Source organism: Pan troglodytes, chromosome 10 (genome assembly GCF_028858775.2).
Source record: "Pan troglodytes isolate AG18354 chromosome 10, NHGRI_mPanTro3-v2.0_pri, whole genome shotgun sequence".
In the NCBI taxonomy this organism is placed as follows: domain Eukaryota; kingdom Metazoa; phylum Chordata; class Mammalia; order Primates; family Hominidae; genus Pan; species Pan troglodytes.
In genome coordinates, this window is record NC_072408.2 from 134,460,314 (window position 1) to 134,471,854 (window position 11,541).

The 11,541-nt window shown below is 46.5% G+C and overlaps 1 long non-coding RNA gene across 1 annotated transcript; it reads right to left on the reverse strand.

Annotated features, from left to right (window-relative positions):
- Positions 1–1,823: 1,823 nt before the first annotated feature.
- On the reverse strand, positions 1,824–8,515 carry LOC134807443 (uncharacterized). The gene is made up of 4 exons (XR_010147914.1): positions 8,478–8,515; positions 4,175–4,270; positions 2,155–2,243; positions 1,824–2,042 (listed from the first exon to the last, which is right to left on the reverse strand). It is a non-coding gene; the product is annotated as an uncharacterized LOC134807443 (long non-coding RNA).
- Positions 8,516–11,541: the final 3,026 nt, after the last annotated feature.

Genomic DNA, 11,541 nt, shown 5'->3' on the forward strand with positions numbered 1-11,541 from the left:
GGCAGGAACCTGTGATTCCAGCTACTCAGGAGGCTGAGGCAGGAGAACTGCTTGAGCCCAGGAGGTGGAGGTTGCAGTGAGCCGAGATCACACCATTGCACTCCAGCCTGGGTGATAAGAGTGAAATTCCGCCTCAAAAAAAAAAAAAAAAAAAAAGATGTGAATGGTGGTTAGTGACAATTTCAATGTTTATGACCTGAGGGTGATGGAATTTTGAGTTATCACCTGATGTTCATGTATTTTCTACTTCTTTACAGCATCAGTGTCCACTGGCAATGAGCTAGCCACATTGAGGCAGCCCAGGTTCTAGGCTTGAATGGTTATTGATGAAGACTGCATGCCCTGAGTTTTAGTTCTAGTTTCCAGAACTCCCTTCCAATGAGAGGAAAACAAATAAGGTGTCTAAGACAGAAATTAAGTGAAAGTCATTATCCCTGGAAGGCCATGCCGGTAGATGTGTCTGTCCCGCAGAGCTTTCCACAAGCCTGAAGCAGGGGATCACAGGTCTCTGAGCTGCCCTCTTCAGCTGCTTCTGGCTGAAGTCATCAGGGGTGGGCGTATGCTCTCATCTATATCTTCGCATCAGAGGGTACTGGTTTTCCCACTTCTTTCAAGAAAAAATGTAGTAACCAGCCTTAGGCAATCCTTCATGTAGTAAGGAGAAAGAAATGGAACACAATTCTCCGTCAGGAATTCTGGCTTTACTCTGACAATTTTACAATTTCACATTAGTGACTCCTGCAGCAAATGCATGTATTTATGTTCAGATTAAACTGATACAGGGGAGACGATGACTAGAGCCAGCATTTCCTGAGCTGTAAATGGAGGATATGCCATAATGAATTTCAGGTTCCATGAAGCTTTTGCGTAAATAAATTCATGACACTAAGAATTGGGGAATAAACATTGTAGAGGACAATCGCATTCTAAATGAGAATTGCTAAGAGTGGGAGGCCCCTGTCATTTATTGGATTAGTTATGGAACTGTACATGAGCCTGCAATATTTGTTCTGCTGCTGTGGTGTGACTGGTGAAATGAAAAGATGCGTCTGGGGAGTGCTCAGCAAATGTTCCTCTTCTTTCTGCCATTGTTTTTATAGCTCTGGGAGGAATCTGCCACTCAGAGTTAGAAATTAATATCCTACTTGTATGAGAAACAAAAGTGAAGATATGAGATGGAGACGTTTTGGCCTCAGAACAATAACTCCACTGATTGAGTTAAATGTGTTTAACTCAGGCAGAAAGACATGCTACCTGTGTGACACTATCATAGCTCCCAGCAGCCAACAGGAACACGTGCAGCCACTAAGCTGGAGGGAGAACGCCTGGTAAACCAGATGTCCCTAGCTCTCGAGTCTGTGTGTTTTAAATGTCTTGGAATTATTTGTGGATATTGACAGATTGAAATTCATAGATCTCCAGCTCACAGATAGCGTGGGATATTTCCAAATTCCCCAAGTTAATTTGTAGCTGAAAATGGAATTTCAGTCTCTTACACTGTATGGTTGGAAAACTATTTAGTGAATCCATATGTGTTCCTGGGGGGCATTTTGAGGACATTTGCTGAGATTGACAAATATTTCCAGTATTGTGTCTCTCCATACCCACAATAGCATTAAGTGGAGGCGTCTGGGATTGAGCCATCACACATCTATCTAACCACATTCGCTCAAATGTGATGGGCCAAGGCCTTCAGACATGACCAGGTAACTATGGGTTGAATTTAAATCAGTACTTTGCCTAAGAGAGATGAAGAGAAAAATGCACACAGGTAATTGACTCAATTAACATACTATGAATCTAGGAGGAACAAACAATAGAAATTGGGACTTTTAATGTTTTATTTTAAAGCAGAAAACAGGTCATGTGGGCTACACTCAAAACACAGAGAGGGCCCCTCCTTCCCGTCATCAGGGCAGCCACACCCTCTCCCCTCCAGGCACCAGGCTCTTCCTGTGTTCTCTAATGTCTGGTAGGGCAGGACTCTTGAACCGCATCTACACAGCAGCAGGGGCTTGGGATTCATTGTTCGTTTTTTGCTTCTAAGAAAAGAGCACATTCAGGGTATATGGAAAAGTAAAATAGATAATATTTTTTCTGAGTAGCATAATACGTGCTCTCATGATCTTTGGGGCTGAAAAGAAAGGTACCAGCCTGCTGTCTCTCCTGCTGTGGCAGAACCTGCAACCTCCTGTTGAGAAGTCCAAGTCTTTGGATGGAGGGGCTTCCTTCAGCCTGAGTTCCTGAGACAGAACAACAGGAAACAGATCCTGTGACCTCTCACATTGTGACAATGCCAAATCAACTGTGTTGTTTTAAGTCTTGGAAAATTTGGGGTTGTTACCTTAGCAAAATTCAGCTTTTTTGGAATAGCCCCAAATCTGAAGTTTCTTATAAACAAAAGGGAAGCAACGTTAGGTCCCTACCGTATAAAGTTATTGGGAGAATCATACACAACACCACATTGGAAATCATCATCATAAAATCTTGCAATTGTGATAAATTTGTATCTTGTTTAATTTATTATCATTAGGAAAGGCAGAAAAAGAACATTGTGTATTCTGGAAATGCCGGGTCATCCTGGGTGACTGGCGCAGGCTGCACGGGGAGGAAGGATGGGTGATGTGGCTGGTGGTGGGAGCCTGCCTGTGGAGGGCCGCTGGGCTCCAGCTAAGCTATTGGCCTTTATTCAGTGGATCCTTGGAGCTATAAAGCATTTTCAAGTGTTGAAGCAAACTAAACATGGCCTGAGAAAGACTCTGTACTTCTATAATTAAGTCCTTGTGGATGAACTGCAACCCGACTTAATAGGTAGACAGGACTGAAAACCTAACTGAGCAGTATGCGCCTTTAACAATCACTGAGTCTTGGTCAATCCCAGAGGCCATACTTCAACCAGTCATACACTGCTGAGTGTTCAAACTGTGTTCAAATAAGGCAAACGTCCAGCTGTTACCGATCCAGCTGTTTGGTACCTCACTTCCAATTTCTGTATATCACTTTACTATTTTGGTCTATAAATTTGTTCTCATCACGAGGCATGCCTGGAGGCACCTCTCTGAATGTGCTGATTCTGGGGGCTGCCCAATTCACAAATCATTCATTGCTCAATTGAAGTCCTTTAAATTTAATGTGGCTGAAGTTTTTCTTTTAACACAAGTAATGAGTGACACATGTTGGTGATTGGATAGATATCCATTAAGACTGGTAGAATGGAATGAAGTAGAGCCTGGAAACAGGAAATTGTGCCACCATTTCTCTAGCCAGGCTGAGTGGGCAGGAATGTCTGTGGACACCATATTGCTGGCCCAGTGACTGGAAGCTCAGGATGTCCCAGAGGCTCTGGCACCTCCCAACTGCACCAGCCAATGCAGCCAGCACTCCTGTCACTGTGTATACCACACACTCGTTTGGACATATCTATGAACACCCTCTTCTATGATTTGTTTTCTCAATTATTTTGTGATTACATCTTTCCTTTAATTTTTTGTACATTTATGCGGAAAATGTATAGAGGTTGAACTTTATGAATTCTGCACACCCAGGTAGAAATCCAGAACATTAACTGAGTCCTACGTAAACTTACAAAAATGTTCCAAGGTGCAAAACCACAAAACTTATGAGATAGGGTTACAGGGGCACTTGTTTCTTCCCAAGGGACTCACTGGGAGCTACCAGTGGTCTCAATGTCATTCACTGTCTGAGTCTGTTTGGGCTAAGTCTCATACCATATATCGGGTGGCTGAGACCACAGAAATGTATTCTCAGATGTCTGGAGGCTGGAATGTCCAAGATCAAGGAACCAGCAGATTCAGTGTCCGGCCTCATAAATCACCCGCTGTCTTCTCCCTGTAGCCTCACAGGGCAGAAGGGGCCTCCCTGGGGCCTCTTTCCTAAGACCACTCATCCATTCATAAGGGTTCCACTCCCACGACTCAATCCCCTCTTAAAGGCTCTATCCCCAAATACCACCACCTTGGGAATGAGGGGTTCAAAACAGGAATGTGAGGGGGACACAGACATCCAGACCCTAGCACTCACCTTCCTCCTATTTGCACATCCCATCGACCTTTCAATCCCTGTTGATGGTTAGGAATAGGAAAATCACTGGGGACGACCTCCCCAGATGGCGTTTGATTAGGTGACTAAGTGAGGAATGGGGCAATGTACCTACTCCTGAGACACTCCATGGGCACAACACGTGGGTGATCTCTGACCTTCTCCCTGCCAAGGATGATGTTGATACCTTTCCCTATATCCTACACATGATCTAAAAGGTAATAAGGACTAGATGGTGATATTGGCAAGAATGACATTCTTGATTGAGCACTTAACATGGGCCAGGAACTCTTCTTAGAGCTTTGCATTTATTACATCATTTTAACTTCACAAGAGCCATGAGATACAGGAACTATTAATATCCCCAGTATACTAACAAGGAAGCAAGGAGAAGTCAAATGAGTCCCCAGTTCACATGGCCAACAGGCAGTAGGGCAGGACTCTTGAACCTTGTCTACACAAGAGGAACCCAGTAGGACAGCCCTGTCTACACAGCAACAGTCCAGTAGGGCAGGACTCTTGAGTCCATTCTACACCACAGCAGACTATAGGGCAGCCTTGTCTACACAGCAGCAGTGCAGTAGGGCAGGACTCTTGAACCTCTACACAGCAGCAGGCTCATGGCCTTAGGTACTCTCTACCGTATTCCATGAAAGACAGTGGGATATGGGCTTCAAGTCACACTTGCTGGAGTCAGACTGCCTGGGTCAACGTCTGGTCTGTCTTTACAGCTTATTGCCCGTGTGACTTTGGGAAAGGCTTTTTAAGTGTTTATCTCAATTTCCATACTTGTAAAATAAAGCATCAGTGAGTTGAATTGTTAGGACAATACACAGTACAGAGTAATAACTTTGAAAGTGTCATTATTATCATCATTTTACTTTTCTGTCTTTCAGTTGCTACACTGAGTTGTTCGAAGGTGGTCGCTTTCTCAGTTAGGAATCCCTAACCCTTTTCGGTAAAATTGTACCCCCATTCACCAAGTACTCTCTTCCTCTTCCTGGCCTTACTGTTATCAGTTGCACTTACGGTCATCTGATACACTATGTATTTAACTTACATACTTGTTTATTGTCGGTCTTCCCCCATTAAAATATAAGCCCCATGAGTGGAGGCTTTCATCTACCTTTATATCCCATGCTATATATCCCAGCCCTAGGCAGTACCAGACAAATAGGTGCTCAGAGAAGAGCTGGTGTCTTTTTAATCAATGTGGTTAACAGTCCACTTCAGGGCAGACAACCCCTCAATGCCGAGAAGGAATGAGGTTTTTGATGGAGCCTTGACCCTCCCAAGAAATCCATTCTCCCTCTTGGAAAAGCTCCCTGGTGGGCCATTACACATCACTTTATTACATCCAGCCACCTGCAAGATGACCATTTTATCACCACCTATTCATCATGTTGTCTGCTTTTTGGAAGTGCTGTATTAAAATGTCGCCCACATCCCCATCTGCAGCAGAATCTCTCCTTGTTAGGTACTGCGTGATCATGGTCAATGCAGGCAATAACGTAAAAAATGTTGGCCTAGGAGGAGATTTCTGCAAAACTAGTTGGTGGTTCAAAACACTAGAGAAATAAACTGTATGCCCATTAAAGACTCAGTGAAAAGGCTTGACAAGCACAATGAGAATGATGGCTGAGAAATGACTGGGAAGTGTGCACCACCACACTTTATACCCAACTGTGGAATGGGGAGGCTGTGGCTGCGCCTGTCAATCAGCCAGTGCTGTCAAAGGCTGGATGAGGGGTGACCTCCCCTCCCTCATGGGGAGCTGCCATGGAGGTGGCCTATGAGAACCCAGAAGTATCCTGTCCTACACAAAGGTTTATTTTACTGCAGCAGGGGGTAGCTGGTCTCTCAGTCTCTGTCCCTGGAGCAGAATACAATCTTGTCTTGCTTCTGTTTCTGCTTCATTGTCAAATTAGCCCAGTTTCCACATTAGTAAAATAAGGATAACAGTAGCATCTGCCATTATTCGCTTCCACAATTAACTGTCTTAATGCTTGGTGCTTAGATTCGGGGGTCTGGTTTATAATGAGTTGTTGAGCAAGCCTAGTCTATTATTATTATGATTTATTTCTAGCCACCCTCTCTGTTGACCGTTTCCTCCATCTGCTCTGGTTCTGATCCTTCCTAGGTTTGGGGGGTCTCACAAATACCTTATAACCTCAAGTCCCCCTGGTGTTGGACCTTAGCTCTGTACCACTGACTGGCCCAGGGGTTCCAAAGGAGAGTGTATTAGTCCATTTTCACGTTGCTATGAAGAAATACCCAAGACTGAGTAATTTATAAAGGAAAGAGGTTTAATTGACTCACAGTTCTGCATGGCTGGGGAGGCCTTAGGAAACTTACACTCATGGCCGAGAGGCAGGCACCTTCTTCACAGGGCGGCAGGATGGAGTGAGGGCAAGCAGAGGAAATGCCAGATGCTCATAAAACCATCAGATATCGTGAGAATTCACTATCATGAGAACACTATGGGGGAAACTGCCCCCATGATCCCATTATCTCCACCTGGTCTTGCCCTTGACATGTGGGGATTATGGGGACTACAATTCAGGATGAGATTTTGGGTGGGGACACAGCCAAACCATATCAGAGAGGGTATATGCCTGTCGCACCTAGATCCAGTGTGCACACCTGTTCTCATAGCTGTGGCTCCAGGGACGAGGGCACAAAGGTGGAGAAAGGAGGTTCCTTCCAGGTTGGTGAGTTGGGCAGCCTGTTTAGGAGACTTGATGAGGAGCAGAAAGTGTGCATTCCTCAGGTCTCTGTTCTTCAGTGTCATGGGACAGTATTTGAACACCAGGACTTGCTCCTTTGTTCTTAACACCTGAGGAGCAAGGGATCTCAGTGCTCAGAGGCCCCGAGACCCTGTGTGCCTGGCCCACCTTCCTCCATGACCTTCTCTCCACCCTCCCATTCCCCACAAACCACACGGCCATGTGCCAGTTCTATGACCCAGGCTGGTTCCTACTTCTGGGTGTTTCCATTTGAGCCATCCCCTTTCCATAGAACCCTTTTCTTGTGGGATCATTCAGGTCATTCTCAATAGTTCTAGTCCTTCTCACACACCAACCTGTTTCATATCCTTCAAAGCATTCCTCATTGTCAAATATTATCTTACGCGTTTACTTTTCACCAATTTATTGTATTACTTTTCTCACTAGATGACAAGCACCATGAAACAGGGGTGTTGCTGCTGTCACCCACAATGTACCCACAAGGCGTACACAGAGGGGCTGTCATTTTTTAAAATATTGAATGAATAAGCTGGCATCTCTGTCTTTTCTTAGCTAAGATTCCCATTCCTCCTTTCCTTTTACTTGCTCCAAAAGTGAGGTCAGATTTAAATGCACTGTGATCTGATCTCTCTGCGAGTCAAGGTATGATACCAGCCAGGTATTTTCTCCTCTCCATTTCCACTTTCCATCAACCACCCAACCCTGAAACTGAAATGTGACTGGTCTTGGCAGTCAGTTGTGTGTTTCAGATAAATATGTGTGGGCGGGTCATTGTAACACTATGAATTTCCGATAAGCCAGGATTTCAGCCACCAGAGAAGTCAAACGGATGGATTGATTGTGGATGTCCCTGGAAGGCCGGCTCTGAGACTGAGTGAGTGGCCCTGTTCTGTGCTGTGCAGAATCCTGACCACACACAGCACAGAGGCCTGGGGAGGGGAGTCACTGCCCCCGAGAGCATGTGTTCTTGAAAGGTGCAATGACCTCCCTGGCACAGGACCCGGTGACTGTTGTCTCCCGGTAAATATCTGGTAAATGAATCGATGGGTAGACTAATGTGTGGATGAAATCTACTTCTCTGATGGTGAAAGACTCATCAAATCAACACACCCTGCTCAGGAGTGGAAGTGGGTCCATTGCAAAACATTTTGTGCTCCACCATGTGGAGCAATGCCACCTAGATTTCTATGCCTCGCCATTTAGCTCCAAGGGTTCAGTAGCCGACAGGCCCCACCTGCTAAGGTGGTCCAGATCTGCCTCTGTTGTTGAGCCCAGGCCACGCTCCTCCCGGGCAGCCGGTTGATGATGGAGCAAAGCGCTGCAGAGATGTTGGGGTCTGACCCATTCCCTCTAATGCAGCACTTCTCTAATGGGCAACCCCCTCCCCACGGCTGGAGCCCCATCTGTGCTGGCTTGGGCTTTGTCAGATCCCTTTCCCACTTCCTCCCTCTTCTAAGGTTCAGAGGTGTGATGGTTAATATTGACTGTCAACTTGATTGGATTGAAGGATGCAAAGTATTATTCCTGGGTGTGTCTGTGAGGGTGCTGCCAAAGGAGATTAATATTTGAGTCGGTGGACTGGGAAAGGCAGACCCACCCTCAATCTGACCATCCAGTTAGCTGCCAGCGCAGCTAGAGTAAAGCAGGCAGAAGAAGGAGGAAGTAACCTACTTGCTGAGTCTTCTGGTCTTCCTTTTTCTCCCATGCTGGAGGTTTCCTGCCCTCAAACATCAGACTCCAAGTTCTTCAGCTTTTGGACTCTTGGACTTAGGTGTGCCAGGGGCTCTGGGGCCTTCAGCCATAGACTGAAGGCTGCGCTGTTGGCTTCCCTCCTTTTAAGATTTGACTTCCTTGCTCCTCAGCTTAGATTCCTTGCTCCTCAGCTTGCAGACAGCATATTGTGGGACTTCACCTTGTAACTGTGTGAGTCAATACTCCTTAATAATCTCCCCTTCATATATACATCTATCCTATTAGTCCTGGCCCTTTAGAAAACCCTGACTAATACAATGAGTATTGCCTCCAGTAAACTGCCGGCACCCCGCACTCCTGACACTATTTCAGCATCTACTTCCCAGAGAGGCAAATTAAGGATGTTTTTCCCATGCATACATCAGAGATGCCAAACTGTTCCGTTAGTTTAGAAAGACTGAATTATTTGACAACACATAAACACTGGAAGGCCCCAAGTAAAATATAGCTCTCCTGTCTTTTCTTGTGAAGATGGGAGCTCCAGTAACTGGACTCCTCTTCCTACCTGGCAGCCAGCATGGTGGTGAGAAGTCCCCTTTGCAAGGGGTCTCTCCTCCCAGTCTCCCCCAGCCCCCACCCCTCACCGTTTATCAGAGACATGGGGGGGTGAACAGAAGTTACAGTCATTAGGATGTTTGTGCTGGATTATTTCCAGCACAAAATAATCCAGTGGGAAGTGGACCCACTTCCACTCCTGAGCAGGGCATGTTGATTTGATGAGTCTTTCATCCTCAGAGAAGTAGATTTCATCTACTTATTAGTCTACTTATTGATTCATTTAGCAGATATTTACAGGGAGAAGCATTCACCAGGCCCTGTGCCAGGGAGGTCATCGCACCTTTCAAGAATGCACTTTTGGGGGGCAGTGATGCCCCTCCCCAGGCTTCTGTGCTGTGTGTGGTCAGGGGTAAAAGGGAAATTAAACGTTTTTTGAAAGCCATGGTCTTTATGGGTAAGCAGAAGAAAAACTAATAGGATCAGTTATTTCTAGTGAAGGGGAAGAGTCCATAGTTGTTTTGGAAAGTTTTTAAAATGCAAATACAATTATGGGTCTTAGGAAATTCCACAGTGTGCTTCATCTTACCACCTACCTAGCCCCCTGTGGGGCCTGGATGCTGTCCCCAGCCCTGTGAGATGACAGGGGTCATTGCAAATTTCCTGAGCACTGGGGCCAAGTACAGATGGGGTGGTGGCTGCAAGGTCGGGTCAAGGTCAATGCTGTGCCCTGCCTGCTCTTCCTGCTCTTCTGACCCTGGCTGAATCCATGCAGTCTGCTTTAGGGAAATCGTTTCATTTGAATAAGATGTTGAGAGTCGTATGATCCCAGAACAAGTTGGACGTGGCAGCTGTCTCCTTGGCCAGCCTCCGGCCGAGCTGCGGTGCCCTTTATCTCAACTTCACTGAGTCTCCTACATCTTGAAACTTGAAAAAATTTATTATTTAGCTGAATTCTTCATTTCATTCCATTTAGGGATGAGCATTTAGGAGGGCAATAAAAGTAAAGTTGGGTAAAAATAAAAGCCCTTCTTTTGTTAATGAGAGACATCTGTTTATTCCTTTTTTCTTCTAATGTGCATTTGCTTAATAGGCAAGTTTTTATTTAAATATCAGTTGAGGCTCTCATGACTTGGAGAAATTTATCAGAGTCATGGCCGTTTTTTTTTCTTGGTAGTTAAAGATGCATTGAGTAAGGCTGCTGGCATTTACTGGGATGAGGAAGACTGGGAGGGGGAGGAGCAGGTTTAGGAAAAAGGGGTGAAATAAAGGGCTTGAGAAGGCATGTCCCCGTGCTAGGTGGAATAATGGTCCTCTGAAGATGTCCACGACCGAATCCCCAGAACCTGCGAATACCTTACTGTACGTGGAAAATGAGACTTCGCAGATTTGCTTAAGAAAAGGATTTTGCTATGGGGGAGATGATCCTGGATGATCCATGGGCCACTGACATGGTTTTGATCTGTGTTGTCGCCCAAATCTCCTGTCAAATTGTAAATCCCAGTGTTGGAGGTGGGGCCTGGTGGGAGGCAGATTTCCCTCTTGGTGCTATTCTCATGATCCTGAGGGAGTTCTCCTGAGATCTGATCATTTAAAAGTGCATGGCACCTCCCCCGCCTCGCCTCCCAGCCCCTTGCCTCCCCCGCCTCACCTCCCCCGCTTCACCTCCTCCCACCTTGCCTCTACCCCTCCCAACCCCCCGCCCCCGCCCCCGCCTCGCCTCCCCACACCTGGCCTCTACCCACATCCCCCACCGCCCCCGCTTTGCCTCCCCACCCCCACCCGACCCCACCCGACCCGACTTGCCTCCTGCTCTTGCCATGTCAGATGTGCCTGTTTCCCCTTCACCTTCCGCCATGATTGAAAATTTCCTGAGGCCTCCCCAGAAGGCAAGCAGCTGCCAGCATCATGCTTCTTGTACATCCTGTGGAACTGGGAGCCAATTAAGCCTGTTTTCTTTATAAATTACCCAGTCTCAGGTATTTCTTTATAGCAATGCAAAACTAATGCGACTCAAACAGGGACCATGTCATCCCAAGGCTCCTTGTAAGAGTGGGCAGAGGGTCAGTCAGAGAAGATGATGGGAGGGCAGGAACCAAGGAATGTGGCGCCTCTGGAAGCTGGGAGAAACACGCAGATGGATTCTCCGCTAGAGCCTCCAGATGAAACGCAGCCCTGCTTGTACCATAATCTAAGGACTTCTGACCTTTAGAACTATAGGATAGTAAGGCCGGGAGCGGTGGCTCACGCCTGTAATCCCAACATTTTGGGAGGCCAAGGCGGGCAGATCACCTGAGGTCAGGAGTTCGAGACCAGCCTGGCCAACACGGTGAAACCCCATCTCTACTAAAAATACAAAAATTAGCCAGGCCTGGTGGCACATGCCTATAGTCCCAGCTACTTGGGAGGCTGAGGCAGGAGAATCGCTTGAACCCAGGAGGCAGAGGTTGCAGTGAACAGAGGTTGCACCAGTGCACTCCAGCCTGGA